We start from the raw sequence: 20,261 nt of genomic DNA, 5'->3' as shown, positions 1-20,261 counted from the left end.
TTGTGTTACAAAGCCATAGTATACAAATGATATATTACAAAATTGTACACCTGATTTAACATTACACCTATATAATTTTATTAACCAATGTAACCTCCAATAAATTCAATTTTAAAAAACCTTAGTAACAAAAGTATGATGCTGACATAAAAACAGATATATAGATCAGTGGAACAAAATAGCAAAAAACAAACTCACACACCTGTGGTGAGTTAATTTATGACAAAGGAATCAAGAATATACAATGGAGAAAGGACAGTCTCTTCAATAAATGGTGTTGGCAAAATTGCACAGCCATATGCAAAAGAGATTACACTAGATCAGCATCCCTCACAACACAAAAATTAACTGAAAATAAATTATAGGTTTAAATGTAAAATCTAAAACCACAAAACTGCTAGAAGAAAACATAGCCTATAAACTCCTTGACATAGATCTTGGTGATAATTTTTCCAATCTAACAACAAAAGCCAAAATAAAAAAGTGAAACTACATTGTGCTAAAAAGCTTCTGCACAGCAAATCAAATCAAAACAAAACAAAAACAAACTAAAAAATCCACAGAATGAAAAGATAATCTACTGAATGGAAGAAAATATTTGCAAATCATATATCTGACAAGGGGCTAATATTTAAAATATATGAAGAACTTATACAACTCAACAGCAAAAAATAGGCATATTTGATTATACTTCTTTTTTCAATAAAAAGACATACAGATGGCTAATAAGTACAGGAAAAGACATTTTACACCATTAATCATCAAGGAAATGCATATCAAAACTACAATAAGATGTTACCTCACACCTGTTAGAATGGCCACTATTATAAAGACTAGAAATGACAAGTGTTGGTAAGAATGTGGAGAAATGAAAACCTGGTACTGATGGTGGGAATGTAAATTGTGTAGCCACTGTGTGAATCAGTAGGGAGGCTCCTCAAAAATTAAAATAAAACTATTGCATTATCCAGCAATTCTACTTCTGGGTATTTATCCAAAGAAAACAAAAACACTAATTTGAAAAGATATATGTATATCCAATACTGCAGTATTATTTACAATAGCCAAGATATAAAAACAAACTGTCTATCAATAGATGAATAGATAAAAATAATTGTGATATAGATATATATCTATCACAAAATATTATTCAGCCATAAAAAAAGAAGAAAATTTTGCCATTTGTAACAACATGAATGTAACTTGAGGGCATTATGCTAAGTGAATTGAGTCAGACAAAGAAAGACAAATACTGTATAACCTCTCTTATATGTATAATTGCATACATACGTATGCAATGTAAAATACACATATATTTATATATACATGTGTATGTGTGTCATAGAGACAGAGAACAGATTGGTGGTTGCTAAAAGTGGGAGGGAGTGGGAAGAATGGGTGAATATTTTTTAGTTTAAATAAATTGAATTAAAATATGTTTTACAGGCCCTGGCCAGTTGGCTCTGCAGTGGAGCATCGACCCGGTGTATGGAAGTCCTGGGTTTGATTCCCAGCCAGGGCACACCGGAGAGCACCTATGTGCTTCTCCATCTTTTCCCCTCTCCTTCCTCTCTGTCTCTCTCTTCCCCTCCCACAGTCAAGGCTCTACTGGAGCAAAGTTGGCCCCAAGGGGTGAGGACAGTCGGTGGCCTCTGCCTCAGGTGCTAGAATGGCTACAGCTGCAACGGAGCAACGCCCCAGATGGGCAGAGCATCACCCCTTGGTGGGCATGCCGGGTGGATCCCAGTCTTGCACATGTGGGAGTCTGACTGCCTTCTGGCTTCTAACTTCGGGAAAAAAAAGTTTTACAATGAAATGAAAAATTAAAAGTAAACCTGGAGAGAGCTTTTGCTAAAATAGGCAGCCCTCAAATATCTTGCACAACAATATTGACCATCTTTAATTTACTTACCAATGTAAACAGTGATGGGGGTGAGGTGAGTGGAGGATGATACAGGGGGCATAAATGGCGATGGAAGGAGACTGAATTGGGATGGTGAACACACAATACAATGTACAGAAGATGTGTTGTGGAATTGTACACAATTCTAAATCTAATCTAAATTCAAACCTTAGGGTTTTATTATCTTTTGGCTATAGCATAGAAGAATAAAGTCTAAGGGTAAGAATGAAGAAGAGGTTAAAGAAGACAGAGAGACAGAGAGAGAACCTGACAGAGAAGAAAATGAACCTACTTAAATATCTAGGCTTGGCTGTACTTAGCTGAATGAAAGAAAACAATATTTATGGACATGTGTGAACTTTTAAAATAAAGTAGCCCAGCCCACTAGTAAATGTGGCTCAATCAGTATATGAGGACCTTGTTAATCATACTGATTGTTTTTAGGAGAAGCAGAAAGGGGATTCATGGAAAGGTAAAGAGAGGAAATATATGCATGGAATCTGAAAGAACATATACCAACTATAAATACTGATTACCTTACTGAGAGAGGTGGTGAATAATCCAAGTGGGAAAGAGAAGACTGAGAACTTTCGTTTCCTAATGGGGGGAAAAAAAGCAAGTATGACTTTATTTTGTTGTCACACCTGGCAAAGTATGGAAAATTTGTTGAGATAGAAACTAGCTAGATGATAATACATTCTAGTTTCTTTTGTAGGGCATACATTACTCAGCCTCACTTGTGGTTAGGCTCTGGACAGTGAAATGTTTCCAAAGTGACATTTCTAGGCCTGTGCCCTAAAAATCTCCATGAGATTCTTGGTTCACTTTCTCTTCCTAATCTGGGCAACTGAAAGTGATACCCTGAGCTGGCAATGCCACAGGTAGAATTAATCTGCATTCCTGAATCACTAGCTAGAGAACAGCCCAGGAGAACTCCCCAATTGCATCAAACTGTGATGTGGGAGACCAAACCTTTGTTGTGTTAAGCTGCTGAGATTTCACTGTTTATAATTTAGGCCATCCTGACAAATACAGAATTTGTACTAGAACTGGGTTACTGTGCTCTAACAAAAGTATCAAGTACATAGTTTTGGCTTAGTTGTTGAGCTGTGAATGGCAAAGAAAGATACAGCAGGCTGGACACTAGAGGACCATTTTCTGTGCTGGGAAAATATTTGATTAGGTGGTTGCAGGTCATACCTTGGAAGGCAGACCCCATGCCAAGGAAGTGGCAGCTATTGTGGAAGAGCTTGGAAAATTGCATTTTAACAGTTTATACTGGTTATTAATATCCATTCTTGGTCAGGTATCATAAGAAAGAGATGAGATCTGGAAACAATTGGCAGTTTCAAGCAGTAGTGAAAAGAAATAAAGAGAAATCAGATACTTGGGACCTAGCAGGATTGGGAAAAAAAATCATGGCTTCTATATTACCCAAAGTAATATACAAATTTAATGCAATTCCCATCAAAATTCCAATGACATTTTTTAAAGAAATGGAGCAAAAAATCATAATCAGATTTATATGGAACTATAAAAAACCCCGAATAGCCAAAGCAATCCTAAAGAAAAAGAATGAAGCAGGCGGCATTACAATACCTGACTTCAAACTATTTTATCGGGCCACGACAATCAAAACAGCATGGTATTGGCAGAAAAATAGACACTCAGACCAATGGAACAGAATAGAAAACCCAGAAATAAAACCACATATATATAGTCAAATAATTTTTGATAAAGGGGCCAATAACACACAATGGAGAAAAGAAAGCCTCTTCAACAAATGGTGCTGGGAAAACTGGAAAGCCACATGCAAAAGAATGAAACTGGACTACAATCTATCCCCCTTTACTAAAATTAACTCAAAATGGATCAAAGATCTAAACATAAGACCTGAAACAATTAAGTACATAGAAGAAGACATAGGTACTAAACTCATGGACCTTGGTTTTAAAGAGCATTTTATGAATTTGACTCCAAAGGCAAGAGAAGTGAAGGCAAAAATTAATGAATGGGACTACATCAGACTAAGAAGTTTTTGCTCAGCAAGAGAAACTGATAACAAAATAAACAGATAGCCAACTAAATGGGGAATGATATTTTCAAACAACAGCTCAGATAAGGGCCTAATATCCAAAATTTACAAAGAACTCATAAAACTCAACAACAAACAAACAAACAATCCAATAAAAAAAGGGGAAGAGGACATGAACAGACACTTCTTCCAGGAAGAAATACAAATGGCCAACAGATATATGAAAAGATGCTCAGCTTCTTTAGTTATTAGAGAAATGCAAATCAAAACTGCAATGAGATACCACCTCACACCTGTTAGATTAGCTATTATTAACAAGACAGGTAATAGCAAATGTTGGAGAGGCTGTGGAGAAAAAGGAACCCTCATCCACTGTTGGTGGGAATGTAAAGTAGTACAACCATTATGGAAGAAAGTATGGTGGTTCTTCAAAAAACTGCAAATAGAACTACCTTATGACCCAGCAATCCCTCTACTGGGTATATACCCCCAAAACTCAGAAACATTGATACGTAAAGACACATGCAGCCCCATGTTCATTGCAGCATTGCTCACAGTGGCCAGGACATGGAAACAACCAAAAAGCCCATCAATAGAAGACTGGATAAAGAAGATGTGGCACATATACACTATGGAATACTACTCAGCCATAAGAAATGATGACATCAGATCATTTACAGCAAAATGGTGGGATCTTGATAACATTATACGAAGTGAAATAAGTAAATCAGAAAAAACCAGGAACTGCATTATTCCATATGTAGGTGGGACTTAAAAGTGAAACTAAGAGACATTGATAAGAGTGTGGTGGTTACGGGGGAGGGGGGAGAGGGAGAAGGAAAGGGGGAGGGGGAGGGGCACAAAGAAAATTAGATAGAAGGTGACAGAGGACAATCTGACTTTGGGTGATGGGTATGCAACGTAAGTGAACGACAAGATAACCTGGAGTTGTTATCTTTGAATATATGTATCCTGATTTATTGATGTCACCCCATTAAAAATAAAATTATTAAAAAAAATCATGACTTCTATATCAAAATTATAAGAGTTAATATTTAAAAAATAACAACTTTGAGTGATAAAGGTGCTAAATAGTCTCAGTTTCGTAAAAAGAGTCAGAAAAAAAAGGGAAAAAAAACAGTCAGGAAAAGATTTCATGACGAGTGAAACTTCTCACTTGTTGTCCCAAATAATAGCCTCACAGTAGCCAGCATTAAATTGAGAATGAGAGTCATCAGGATAAAAAGAATGACAAAAGTCATATTTGAGAACTATCTCTAAAAAAGACTTTGAACACGGCACACAGAACTATTGGAAGTAAAAATGCTAAGTACCTAGTATGTTTCTGAGGAGCCTGTGTGGCAAAGAAGCCACGCACCCAGATTAAATCACTTGGACTATTTGAGACTTGAAATAATTCTTTGTTCCTCAACTTCCCACAGCGAGAGGCAGTTTTGAGGGCTAGGTTTAGATCTCAAGTAGGATCTTCTCCCAACCACTCAATTCAGATGTGGCCAAGATGAATAATAAACAAGGAGAAAACTCTCTGAGGACAGAATTAATTATTTTAGAGGGCAATAAACCATGGAGATCATCTCAAAGAGCAGAATCAAGGACCTGCCCCTAGATGAAAGGGCTTTTACAATGTCTGCCTAAGGGGATATCACGATGCCATAGACTTCTGTCTACTGTGTTTCTCTATGTCTTCCCCTTTCACAACGGTGCTGCTTATTGTGGTTAATCAGAACCTGTTCAGCCACTATATGGGATGTAGGAAAACATCTTTCTGGTTTAATAGGATCCTGGGCCATGAGAAGCCACACCTAGACCTGATGGAGAAGACAACCAACACCTCATTCAATGATCCTGGACTGGAGCTGCAAGCAATGACCTACTGGGACTTGAGCCTGCCACCCCTGCAGGTAGAGAAGTATTTTCTATATGGGTAAGAACAAGTGAAAAACATCTTTAATGACAAGAATGGGCACAAAATTCAAGAGAATGTCTAGGATTTTATTAATACTATTTTCTTGAGTGAGGTGATATTTACAGCCTCCTTGCTGGGGAGGAGCTGGTTTAATGTGTAAAGATGGTTCTACATCTGGGGCACTCTGATATAGATCCACTTATACAGTGTATGATCAAGTGACTTAAATAAACCAAGGGGAAGAAAGTGAAGAGAGTAAGCAAAAACCAACAAGCAAGGAAAGAAAAAACCAAAAGCCAAAACCAAAAACCTCATAGACATCAGTAAAGTGATTAGCAGAAGGAAAGGGGGCTGGGGCGATAAAAAGGGTAGAGGGTAGACAATGATGGAAAGAGACTTGACTTGGGGTGGTCAACACACAGTACAATAAAAGAAACATATGACGTATTATAGAATTGTACCTATGAAACCCATATAATTTTATTAACCAGTATTACCCCAGTAAATTCAGTAAAAAGGGAAAATAATCTCTATTCTTCTACTTAGCTCTTTATGTTTACTTTCATACTTAGGTCTTTTATTAACTGGAGTTTATCTAGATATATGATATAGAAAGATATCCAAATTTATTTTTTATATAATAAACTGACTTTCTCAATACTATCTACTAAGTTATTAGTTCATTTCCCTTTGATTTGTGATCCCATTATTTTCATATGCAAATTGTGCACTCATCCTGGGTGTTTTATTACTCTCTTTATCTGTTCCTGCACTAATATCATACTAGTTTCATGGAAAGGTAAGATCTGGAAAGGTGAATTCTCCAGATTTGCTTTTTAAAAAAAATTTAATAGCTAATCACAGATATTTATTATTTTATATAAATTTAAGTATCATAATGTCATATTTCTAAGCTATTTGGGGGGCTTTTAATATGAATTTTATTAAAGATATACATTAATTTAGAGAAAATTGGCATCTTTGAGATGGTTTGTCATCTTACCCGTAAGCACGCTATCTTATTCCATCTTTTCAGGTCTTTTTATAGTTTTTTAAATACAGCTTTGAAATTTTCTCCATAAATGTTTCACTAATTCTTTGCTACATTAATCCCTAGATACCCTGTAATGTTTGTTCAATTGAAATTAAACTTACTTTACTTCTTTATTAATTATAATAGTTTGCTGATTTTCTTTTAGTTATATGCTAAGAGAAATTTAGTGTTTTTCTAAAATTCTTTTCTGTATTTTATTTTAATAAACTAGTTTGTTTATTTTGTAGGACATTTTGTACTATATTAAATAATAACTGTAATAATGGGTATTTCTGCCTTTTTGGGGAATTTGAAAGGCATACATCTGAAATTTTCTCTAATAAGTGTAATGTGTAATTGTTTTTACTATGTTTAGCAGGTTTAATTTATTCCTAATACTTAATGGTATGTTTTATAATAATAAATTTCTGTTGATGTTTACCAAGTAATTTTGGCATTAATGAGAACATCTCTGGAGCAACTCCTCTGGACTTCTGGGTATGACTCATGACTGGTTTTGCAGCCAGACAAAAAAGGCAATGTTCTATGAGCTTGGCCACTTAAGGCTAAAAAGCTTGTTGGTCTCATTTGCTACCCACTTTTGCTCCCAAGCATTCTTGTTTAAAAACTCTAATTTTTGACATAATTGAATAGCTGGGACAATATGAATCATATGTGACTAACCTGAAAATTTAATAATAAACATTCATTCTTATTAGGATAAAAATATTCATAAAACTATTAGCAATTGGGACTGATAAAGTAGTCTTAATACTGCTATTTTTTTATATTTTGGCAAAAAAGTGACACTTTAGTAGAGTTTTGATTGTGTAGATTTACTTAATAAAGAGAAATCTAAATGTCACTAATATAAAGTGTATGCAAGTTTGAGTGGCAGGAAAACAAGCCTTTTTAGATGAACGTTTTCTGTTACTGTTTTAATTTGATTTACTATGGTTTTATAGTTACACATGCTTTATCAGTTGTAACCACTGTTTAGGAGAATGTTGTAAGTTAACGAGAATCATGGAAAACCCTTTAAGCTTTTTATTTGAAGAAGAGGAAAAGAAACAGAATTCTGTGTAAAATTTCATTTGTAATCTACAGCCAATAAATAATTTTGTGGCTATTACAAAGACTGAAATCATAAAAAGAAGAATTTAAAAGTTCAAAACATGCTAGGTACTACAGACTTAGAGGTAACAAGTAAAAGTGAGCATTATGTGTATCTCCAAAAAAGAGAGTCTATTTTTTGTTCTTTCACTCAGGTTATTGACTTTTTGATATCTGAAGCATAAAAAACAGAAGTTCTTTGTGAAACTCTTATGGCATTAAAAAAAGCTATAAAAATCGAATAAGTGATTCTGGAGCCAACTATAAATAACTTCTTGGAGGAATTCAGTATCACTCGTGGGGATTTTTTGTTCAATTGCCTTCTCCTTTTTTTCTGTAAGTGCAACTACATTAAAAAAATTCCAAGTTCTTCTCTAGTTGCCATCGTACGCAGGAATGGTTCAGATGTGAGAAATGGAAAATATTTAGTGAGTTCAAAAAATAGGACCTGAATGCTCCTCTCTTTCTCTTTTTTATAACTAGCATGGCTCAATCGTCTGGCACTTAATGCAATGAAGGGCTGTTGTACTCTTCCTCTCCATTATCTGCCAGGATAAAGACCCAAGTCATGTATGAATGATGAGGTAGGGAGAAGAATATCATAAATATTGCACTAACATCTCATATTTCCTGCTTACCTTTGTACTTTCCACTTGGTTCGAGTTTACAATTTAGCCAGAAAAGTAATGGTAAATATAAAAACTTATTATAAAGGTACATTGGAAATCCTGTAAGCAAAATCAGAGTTTAAAGAGAAGTTAATTGTGAAATTATAACACAGTTTGGTTAACTTTGCAATGATATTGTACTTACAAATGTAGTAAAAATATAATGATTTTCTTTTCTAAATTAGTCAGTTTACTTCAAGAGGGCATTGTTTTAAGTGTATCTGAAACATGAATAGAGGCTTAAAACCTAAGATACACACTTTTGGTAAGGTGAGGCTTTCTCTGAGAGTGAGAGCTTTGCTCCCATGCTCCCGTGCTCCCCAGACAATACACTCAGCTTTTCTCCATTGCTACTGCTCTTTCAGCTGAAACCTACTGCCTTTACTATGGCTCTTCTCCTTGACATCCCCCACCATGCCTGTTTCCTTCCTCATAACTTAATCTGACTCTTATGTCCTCTCTTTAACCTCCTGGCTACTATTTGAGCATTCTTTTACTTTTGGGTCCCACTGCTGACACTGATTCTCATTGTATTTCTCATTTACCAGAGCAAGATTTTTAATAAATTCAGTAAGCTTTTCACAACAAGCCAATTTATGGACCACTGGACAGCTGGAAGATCATCTCACACCCACATTCCAATCATTTGTAGTCCAAGGGAGGTTAGGGGAGGTGGATTGTGTAATACAGAACATGGTTTCCCCTCAGAAGGAGCCATGGTTGATTTCTTCAGCAGGAACTCTGCAAAAGCAGTTTCCTTGGAAGCAGTGGTAGGCACTTGATTGATGTGTCTGCTGCAGAAGCACACACAGACTTCCGTGGTTTATAAGGGGGAGCTGGGCCATCACTCTGTATGTAATGGAAGACACTAGTCCCAGGTGGCTCACACAGCAATATAAACATTCCAGAGGAGAGCTTTGCTGCTGGAATGTGATACACTAAGACAACAAAAGCTTTTTTGCAACCTATAGCTGTTAATCATTAGTGGAGGTTCTCCTATAGTGATCCACATTGAAGGGATGGTTTTATTGCATGTGAGTTTATCTATTTTGGGTGACTGTTTGAGAATATTGATTAGTTTTGTCACACAAGCAGAAGAGATGCCTTGCACCTTTTTCTGTGCTCCCTGGTTACCATATGCTGTGTGATTTTCTATCTCATCAGTAGGCATTTGCAGACTGATCTATGATAATTAAAAGTAGATTAAAATGTGACAAGATTTAATATAGATCTCTATGCTTCCAAGGAAACTACAATTAGTGAAGCTTATATTCCAGACTTTTTGGAAAAGGACAGGGACTTCCATTTTTCTCATCAATTAGCTCTCAGCTTTGAATATACTCTGGTTTTGGAAGTAGAGAAAATATTTTTTCTGTTCAGTAGAAATGTTGGCATGTTTATGAATAGAATAAATAATAAAAATGGCTAATGGAGATCTGCTTCTTTTAAAGTTATGCTATTAATGTGTTAAAATAGTAAATAATTCATTTTTCTTGGAGTTATGCAAAACAGAAAAATCATTAGATGAGTCAGCAATATTATTTAAATTTAGGATATTATAAATATTTGAAGGTTTTCATGATTATTTAGTATAAAGGTAGGTAATAATCTATACAAAATATTTGGTTCACTAAACTTTAAAACCCATGTGCTTTATAATGATTTACTTTTTAAAACATTCTTGGTAGTAAGATTTGATACGAAAACTTCTGAAGTGTTTTCTTTTTACTCTCCATGAAGTATAAATAAAATAAAAATCAGCAACAAATCAGTAATAAAGCCAAAACTCTCTTTAGTCATAAAATAAAAATTATATTTATCAAAAATAAATCAGTAATAAAATAAAAACTAGCTTATTGGCAACATTATCATAAGTTTCCTGATAAATTATGCCATTTAATGTTTAAAGTTTTAACTTTATACCTGGACAGTGTTGTAATATATTTAATATTCTCTAACTTGCTTCTTTCACTCAACATTAATTTTTTTATTGATTTTAATTTGTTGTGTCTCCATAGTTACAAGTGTTCCACAAAATATATATCCCTCCCAACCTCCTGTGTTTTCCTTGATACACCCTTTGCCCCCTCTCCCCATCGCCTTCCCCCTTTCCCTCCAAGACTTACTATTCTGCCCTCTATCTCTCTGTTATGTGTAAATAGTTTCACTAATCTCTTTCCTTCCTTTGATCCCCTCCTCTCATCCCCTTTCCCTCTGACCACTTTCCCTCTGGACTCCTTGACTCTTTCTCTGCCTCTATTCTGTTCCTCAGTTCACATTATTCATTAGATTCCTCATATGAGTGAGGTCATATGATATTTTTCTTTCTCTGCCTGGCTTATTTTGCTCAGCATAATAGACTCCAGGTCCATCTATGTAGTCTCAAAGGGTAAAATTTCCTTCTTTTTCACAGCCACGTAGTATTCCATTGTGTATATGTACCATTGCTTTTTAATCCACTCGTCTACTGACGAATACTTGGGCTGTTTCCAGATCTTGGCTATTGTATACAATGATGCCATAAACATGGGGTGCATTTCTTCTTTTGAATCAGTGATTTGTTATTCTTAGGATACATTCCTAAAAGTGGGATAGCTGAGTCAAAAGGCATTTCCATTTTTAATTTTTTGAGCAAATTCCGTACTGTTTTCCATAATGGTTGCACCAGTCTGCATTCCCACCAGCAGTGCAGGAGGGTTCCCTTTTCTCCAAACCCTCACCAGCACTTATTCTGTGTTGTTTTGTTAGTGAGCACCATTCTGACTAGTGTGAGGTGGAATCTCATTGTGTTTGCATTTCTCTAATGATTAGTGATGTTGAGCATTTATTCATATGCCTATTGGCCATCTGTATGTCCACTTTGGAGAAGTGTCAATTCTTTTCTTTCACCCAATTTTTGATTGGATTGTTTATTTCCTTGGTGTTGAGTTTTACAAGTTCTTTATAAATTTTGGTTATTAACCTTTTATCAGATGTATTGTCAAATATGTTCTCCCATTGTGTAGGTTGTCTTTTTATTTTGTTAATGGTGTCTTTTGCTGTGCAAAAGCTTTTTAGTTTGATATAGTCCCATTTGTTCATCCTGTCCTTTATTTCACTTGCCCGTGAAGATAAATCAGCAAATATATATTGCTTTAAGAGATGTTGGAAAGCTTACTGTCTATGTTTTCTTCCAAGATGATCATGGTTTCATGACTTATATTCAAGTCTTTTATCCATTTTGAGTTTATTTTTGTGAATGATGTTAAGTCGGTGGTCTAGTTTCATTTTTTTTGCATGTTCCTGTCCAATTTTTCCAACACCATTTGTTAAAGAGACTGTCTTTACTCCATTGTATGCTCTTACCTCCTTTGTCAAATATCAATTGACCCTAAAGACATGGGTTTATTTCTGGGTTCTCTGTTCTGTTTCATTGATCTGTATGCCTGTTCTTATGCCAGTACCAAGCTGTTTTGAGTATAATGGCCTTGTTGCATAACTTGGTATCAGGAAGTGTGATACCTATGCTTTACTTTTCCTTTTCAAGATTGCTGAAGCTGTTTGTGTTCTTTTTTGGTTCCATAAAAATTTTTGGAATATGTGTTCTATATCTTTGAAGTATGTCATTGGTGTTTTAATAGGAATTGCATTGAATTTATAGATTCCTTTATGTAGTATAGACATTTTAATGATGTTTATTCTTCCTATCCATGAACACAATATATGCTTCCACTTGTTTGTATCTTTCTTGATTTTTTTTTAATCAATGTTTTATAATTTTCTGAGTACAGGTCTTTTACCTCCTTGGTTAAATTTACTCCTAAGTATTTTATTATTATTATTATTCTTTTTTGCAATAGTGAAGAAGAGGATTGGTTCCTTAATTTCTCTTTCAGACAGTTTATTGTTGGTGCATAAAAATGCCACTGATTTCTGAATATTAATTTTGTATGCTGCCACCTTGCGGAATTCATTATCATGTCTAGTAGTTTTTGGACTGAGACTTTAGGGTTTTATATGTACAGTATTATGTCATCAGCAAACAATGATAGTTTTACCTCTTCTTTTTAATTTGGATGCCTTTTATTTCTTCTTGTCTGATTGCTGTGGCAAGGACTTCCAGAACTATGTTGAATAAAAGTGGTGAAAGGTGGCACCCCTGCCTTGTTCCTGATCTTAAGGGGATTGCTTTAAATTTTTGCCCATTGAGTATGATGTTGACTGTGGGTTTGTCATAGATGACCTTTATCATGTTGAGGTATGTTCCCTGTATTCCCACTTTGCTGAGAGTTTTTATCATAAATGGATGCTGGATTTTTATCAAATGCTTTTTATGCATCTATTGATATTATCATGTGGTTTTTATCCTTCCTTTTGTTTATGTGATGAATCATGTTGATTGATTTGTGAATATTGGACCAGCCTTGCCTCTCCAGAATAAATCCCACTTGATTATGATGTATGATTTTTTTCATGTATTGCTGGATTTGATTTGCTCATATTTTGTTGAGAATTTTAACATCTAAGTTCATCAGGGATATTGGCCTATAATTTTCTTTCTTTGTGTTGTCTTTGCCTAGTTTTGGAATGAGGATTATGGTCACCTCATAAAAGGAATTTGGAAGTTTTCACTCCTCTTGAGTTTTTTGAAATAGTTTGAGAAGGATAGGAGTTAGTTCTTCTTTGAATATTTGGTAGAATTTGCCTGTGAAGCCATCGGGCCCAGAACTTTTGTTGGGAGTTTTTTGGTAACTGTCTCAATCTCATTTGTTGTAATTGGTCTACTTAGGTTTTCTGATTCTTCCAGACTGATTTTTTTTTTTAATTTTTATTAATGGTAATGGGATGACATTAATAAATCAGGGTACATATATTCAAAGAAAACATGTCTAAGTTATTTTGTCATTAAATTATGTTGCGTACCCCTCGCCCAAAGTCAGATTGTCCTCCGCCACCCTCTATCTAGTTCTCTGTGCCCCTCCCCCTCCCCCTAACTCTCTCCCTCCCTCCCTCCCATGTCCTCCCTCCCCCCACCCCTGCTAACCACCACACTCTTGTCCATGTCTCTTAGTCTCATTTTTATGTTCCACCAATGTATGGAATCATGTAGTTCTTGTTTTTTTCTGATTTACTTATTTCACTCCTTATAATGTTATCAAGATCCCACCATTTTGCTGTAAATGATCTGATGTCATCATTTCTTATGGCTGAGTAGTATGCCATAGTGTATATGTGCCACATCTTCTTTATCCAGTCTTCTATTGAAGGGCTTTTTGGTTGTTTCCATGTCTTGGCCACTGTGAACAGTGCTGCAATGAACATGGGGCTACATGTGTCTTTACGTATCAATGTTTCTGAGGTTTTGGGGTATATACCCAGTAGAGGGATTGCTGGGTCATAAGGTAGTTCTATTTGCAGTTTTTTGAGGAACCACCATACTTTCCTCCATAATGGTTGTACTACTTTACAGTCCCACCAACAGTGAATGAGGGTTCCTTTTTCTCCACAGCCTCTCCAACATTTGCTATTACCCGTTTTGTTGATAATAGCTAATCTAACAGGGGTGAGGTGGTATCTCATTGTAGTTTTAATTTGCATTTCTCTAATAACTAATGAAGCTGAGCATCTTTTCATATATCTGTTGGCCATTTGTATCTCTTCCTGGGAGAAGTGTCTGTTCATGTCCTCTTCCCATTTTTTTATTGGATTGTTTGTTTGTTTGTTGTTGAGTTTTATGAGTTCTTTGTAAATTTTGGATATTAGGCCCTTATCTGAGCTGTTGTTTGAAAATATCATTTCCCATTTAGTTGGCTGCCTGTTTATTTTTATATCAGTTTCTCTTGCTGAGCAAAAACTTTTAATTCTGATGTAGTCCATTCATTTATCTTTGCCTTCACTTCTCTTGCCATTGGAGTCAAGTTCATAAAATGTTCTTTAAAACCCAGGTCCATGATTTTAGTACCTATGTCTTCTTCTATGTACTTTATTGTTTCAGGTCTTATATTTAGGTCTTTGATCCATTTTGAATTAATTTTAGTACACGGGGACAGGCTGTAGTCGAGTTTCATTCTTTTGCATGTGGCTTTCCAGTTTTCCCAACACCATTTGTTGAAGATGCTTTCTTTTCTCCATTGTGTGTTGTTGGCCCCTTTATCAAAGATTATTTGACCATATATATGTGGTTTTATTTCTGGGCTTTCTATTCTGTTCCATTGGTCTGAGTGTCTATTTTTCTGCCAATACCATGCTGTTTTGATTATCGTGGCCCTATAATATAGTTTAAAGTCAGGTATTGTAATGCCCCCAGCTTCATTCTTTTTCCTTAGGATTGTTTTGGCTATTCGGGGTTTTTTATAGTTCCATATAAATCTGATGATTTTTTGTTCCATTTCTTTAAAAAATCTCATAGGGATTTTGATGGGAATTGCATTAAATTTGTATATTGCTTTGGGTAATATGGCCATTTTGATTATATTTATTCTTCCTATCCAAGAACAAGGAATATTTTTCCATCTCATAGTATCTTTTTCGATTTCCCTTAACAATGCTTTGTAATTTTCATTATATAGGTCCTTTACATTCTTTGTTATGTTTATTCCTAGGTATTTTATTTTTTTTGTTGCAATCGTGAAGGGGATTATTTTTTTTAGTTCGTTTTCTAATATTTCATTGTTGGCATATAGAAAGGCTATGGACTTTTGTATGTTAATTTTGTATCCTGTGACCTTACTGTATTGGTTTATTGTTTCTAATAATCTTTTTGTGGAGTCCTTCGGGTTTTCGATGTATAGGATCATATCATCAGCAAAAAGTGATAGCTTTACTTCTTCTTTTCCGATATGGATGCCTTTTATTTCTTTGTCTTGTCTGATTGCTCTGGCCAGAACTTCTAGCACCACGTTAAATAAGAGTGGAGAAAGTGGACAACCCTGTCTTGTTCCTGATTTAAGGTAGAAAGTCCTCAGTTTTATGCCGTTTAATATGATGTTGGCTGATGGTTTATCATATATGGCCTTTATCATGTTGAGATATTTTCCTTCTATACCCATTTTGTTGAGAGTCTTAAATATAAAATTGTGTTGTATTTTATCAAAAGCCTTTTCTGCATCTATTGATAAGATCATGTGGTTTTTGTTCTTTGTTTTGTTGATATGGTGTATTACGTTAACCGTTTTACATATGTTGAACCATCCTTGAGATTCTGGGATGAATCCCACTTGATCATGATGTATTATTTTTTTAATATGTTGTTGTATTCGGTTTGCCAGTATTTTGTTTAGTATTTTAGCATCTGTGTTCATTAGAGATATTGGTCTGTAGTTTTCTTTCTTTGTGCCATCCTTGCCAGGTTTTGGTATGAGGGTTATGTTGGCCTCATAAAATGTGTTTGGAAGTATTGCTTCTTCTTCAATTTTTTGGAAGACTTTGAGTAGAATAGGAACCAAGTCTTCTTTGAATGTTTGATAGAATTCACTAGTATAACCGTCTGGGCCTGGACTTTTATTTTTGGGGAGGTTTTTAATAGTTTTTTCTATTTCCTCCCTGCTGATTGGTCTGTTTAGGCTTTCTGCTTCTTCATGACTCAGTCTAGGAAGGTTGTATTGTTCTAGGAATTTATCCATTTCTTCTAGATTGTTGTATTTGGTAGCATATAATTTTTCATAGTATTCTACAATAATTCTTTGTATATCTATGATGTCTGTGGTGATCTCTCCTCTTTCATTTTGGATTTTATTTATTTGAGTCCTGTGTCTTTTTTCCTTGGTGAGTCTTGCCAAGGGTTTGTCAATTTTGTTGATCTTTTCAAAGAACCAGCTCCTTGTTTTATTGATTTTTTCTATAGTTTTTCTGTTCTCTATTTCATTTATTTCTACTCTGATTTTTATTATCTCCTTTCTTCGGCTGGTTTTGGGTTGTCTTTGTTCTTCTTTTTCTAGTTCCTTAAGGTGTGAAGTTAAGTGGTTTACTTCGGCTCTCTCTTGTTTGTTCATATAGGCCTGAAGTGATATGAACTTTCCTCTTATTACTGCTTTTGCTGCATCCCAGAGATTCTGATATGTCGTATTTTCATTTTCATTTGTCTGTATATATCTTTTGATCTCTGCACTTATTTCTTCTTTGACCCATTCATTTTTTAGAAGTATGTTGTTTAGTTTCCACATTTTTGTGGGATTTTCCCCCTCTTTTTTGCAGTTGAATTCTAGTTTCAAGGCTTTATGATCAGAAAATATGCTTGGTACAATTTCAATTTTTCTAAATTTGCTGATATTGTCTTTGTGGCCCAACATATGGTCAATTCTTGAGAATGTTCCATGTATAGTAGAGAAAAATGTATACTCTGTCGCTTTGGGATGAAGTGTCCTGTAGATGTCTATCATATCCAGGTGTTCTAGTATTTTGTTTAAGGCCACTATATCTTTATTGATTCTCTGTTTGGATGACCGATCTAGAGCCGTCAGCGGTGTATTGAGGTCTCCAAGTATGATTGTATTTTTGTTAGTTTTTGTTTTAAGGTCAATAAGTAGCTGTCTTATATATTTTGGTGCTCCTTGGTTTGGTGCATATATATTAAGGATTGTTATGTCTTCTTGATTCAACTTCCTCTTAATCATTATGAAATAACCATTTTTGTCTCTGAGTACTTTTTCTGTCTTGTAGTCGGCATTATTAGATATGAGTATTGCTACACCTGCCTTTTTTTGGGTGTTGTTTGCTTGGAGTATTGTTTTCCAGCCTTTCACTTTGAATTTGTTTTTATCCTTGTTGCTTAGATGTGTTTCTTGTAGGCAGCATATAGTTGGATTTTCTTTTTTAATCCATTCTGCTACTCTGTGTCTTTTTATTGGTAAGTTTAATCCATTTACATTTAGTGTAATTATTGACACTTGTGGGTTCCCTACTGCCATTTTATAAATTGCTTTCTGTTAGTTTTATATCTAGTTTGATTCTTCTCTTGTTTTTCTATCATTTGTTTTTGTTTGTTTGTGTTCCATACTTCTTTCCTCTGTTGCTACCTTTTTTAAGTCAAGTGTTTTTGTGGTGTTTTTTTCAAGGGTGGTTACCATTAAGTAATGAAAAGGGTACCTACCATATTCATTGTAGTACCCTATCTTATAAGTATTTCTGCACTTCATCGTCCTTTGCTACTGTTAATCTCCATCTTCTCCCCCCCTTTTTTTCCTTTGTTGTCACAGTTTAAGTTTGGTTTTATTGTGTTCTTGGTGGAGCTGTTACTTGTGGTGTTGTTTTCTTTTGTTCTTTGAATCTGGTTGGAAAACCCCCTTTAGTATTTCCTGGAGTGGGGGCTTTCTGTTGATAAATTCTTTCATTTTTTCTGTATTTGTGAATGTTTTTATATCTCCTTCATACTTGAAGGATAGCTTTGATGGGTATAGTATTCTTGGCTGAAAGTTCCTCTCTTTCAGGGCTTTAAATATTGGGGTCCACTCTCTTCTAGCTTGTAGAGTTTCTGCTGAGAAATCTGATGATAATCTAATAGGCCTTCCTTTATATGTTGTACTCTTGTTTTCCCTGGCTGCCTTGAGAATTTTTTTTTTTGTCATTGGTTTGTGTCATTTTTATTATGATGTGCCTTGGAGTGGGTTTGTTGGGGTTAAGAAAACTTGGTGTTCTGTTTGTTTCTTGAATTTGAGGCTTTAGTTCTTTCCACAGGCTTGGGAAGTTCTCGTCTATTATTTGTTTGAGTATATTCTCCATTCCATTTTCTTTCTCTTCTCCCTCTGATATACCTATTATTCTTATGTTATTCTTTCTGATGGAGTCAGACAATTCCTGTAGGGCTTTCTCATTTTTTATTATTTTTGAGTCTCTTTCTTCTTCTCTCTGTTGTGCCTCAAGTTGTTTGTCTTCTATTTCACTAATCCTATCTTCAATCTGGGCTGTTCTGTTAGCTAAGCTTGTTACCTCGTTTTTCAGCTCTTGAATTGAGTTTTTCATTTCTGTTTGATTTGTTTTTATAGTTTCAATTTCCTTGGTAATATATTCTTTGTGTTCATGGAGTTGTTTTCTGATCTCCCTATATTGGCTTTCTGTGTTTTCTTGTATATCTCTGAGTATTTTTAAGATTTCTATTTTAAATTCTCTGTCATTTAGCTCCAAGGCTTCCAATATGTTAAGTCTTTTCTCCATAGATTTTTCCACATCTATTTGTGTTACCTCTCTTTCTTTTGTATCCATAATATTCGATTTCCTCTTTCTTATTTGCATCTGAGGGTGGTCTTGTTGATAGCACTAATTAGAATTAATAAAGAGTAAAAAGTAAAAAAAAAAAAGTAAAACACTCCACAAAAAAAAACAGTAATAATTTATTATTTCCCCCTTTTTTCTTTCTTCTCTTTCCCTCCTCTCCCCTCCTCAGGGAAATATCGTGCCTATAATGGAGGGCCTGATTTGGGGTGAAGAGTTCAAGGGGCAAAAAGAGGGAGTAGGGACCTACTAATTGCAAAAAAAAAAAATGGAAGAAAATCTTAGACAAGCATAAGATGATTTTCTTGTAAGTGATGGTCAACTAAGAGATATAATGAGAGGGATAAGAGGGAACCAGAAAAAAGGACCAAAAAAAGAATAATAAAGAAGAAAAAAATAAAAATAATAAGTAAAAATCTGTTGTATTAAGTGGAGCGAAGACTAAATACAATGGAGACCTTGGGTTGGGAGGACCCAAAATGCCACAAAAATAAACAAACAAGAAAAAAACAAAAACAAAAGCAAAAAAGAAAAATAAAGCCAAAAAAAGCCTTGAGTTTCAAATTAACTAATTTGTTCGTGATTGAGGATTAAATGGGAGGAAAGTAAAACGAGAAATAAAAAACGAATAGAAAGGAAAAAATAAGAAAAAGAGAAAAACGAAGGAAGAAATAAAAAAGGAAGAGAAAAAAAACAAAATAAAGCAAAACAAAAAAAAAACAAAAGAGGAGAGAGTGAGAGTTATGTGTTTTGGAGTATAACCTTAAAGGAGGGTGAGGATGAAGAAGAGAAATAAAATGTAACAGTTATGGGTAGTGTAGTTCAAGAAAAGAGAAGCATAAGATGGGCAGAGAATAGAAGGACCGAGGTGGAGGAAATAAAGGCAATAAGATAGAAGAAACAAACAACAACAAAAAAAAAATTAGTGGAACAAGTTGTAAAGTCTGTGGATTTTTCTTGATTTTGAGAGGTTAACTTCTTCCTTTTTCTTTTCTCTCCCTCTTCCTGGTCGGTGACTCTGTACCCCAGGCTCTGCCCCTGTGTCACACTTAGGTAGGGATTTGCAGTTGATGGGATTCTATGGCAATGTCATATAATTGGCTTTATAGTCTTGCTGGAAGTAAAGGCTTGTTGGTGTTTGCAGGGTCCAACGATGAGAGAGTTTGCTTTCCTGGATTCTCTCTCCTAGTCCCCCCTTCCTGAATTAGCAGCCTGGTGATCCAGCTATAAGGCTGCAACTGCTTCTGCCTGGGGAGTAAGAGGCTCAAAGAGCTGGGAAATCCCCACTCTATCCCCACTCAGTGCAAGGCTTTGGGAAAGGCTCTGGCAGTCAGGGCCTCCAGTGTAATCAGGCAGGGGTGGGAGTCAATTGTTGCCAAGGTGACTGTTCAGCGCCT

This window comes from Saccopteryx bilineata, chromosome 5, assembly GCF_036850765.1.
Source record: "Saccopteryx bilineata isolate mSacBil1 chromosome 5, mSacBil1_pri_phased_curated, whole genome shotgun sequence".
Classification (NCBI taxonomy): Eukaryota; Metazoa; Chordata; class Mammalia; order Chiroptera; family Emballonuridae; genus Saccopteryx; species Saccopteryx bilineata.
Note: the sequence above shows the minus strand (reverse complement) of the source record.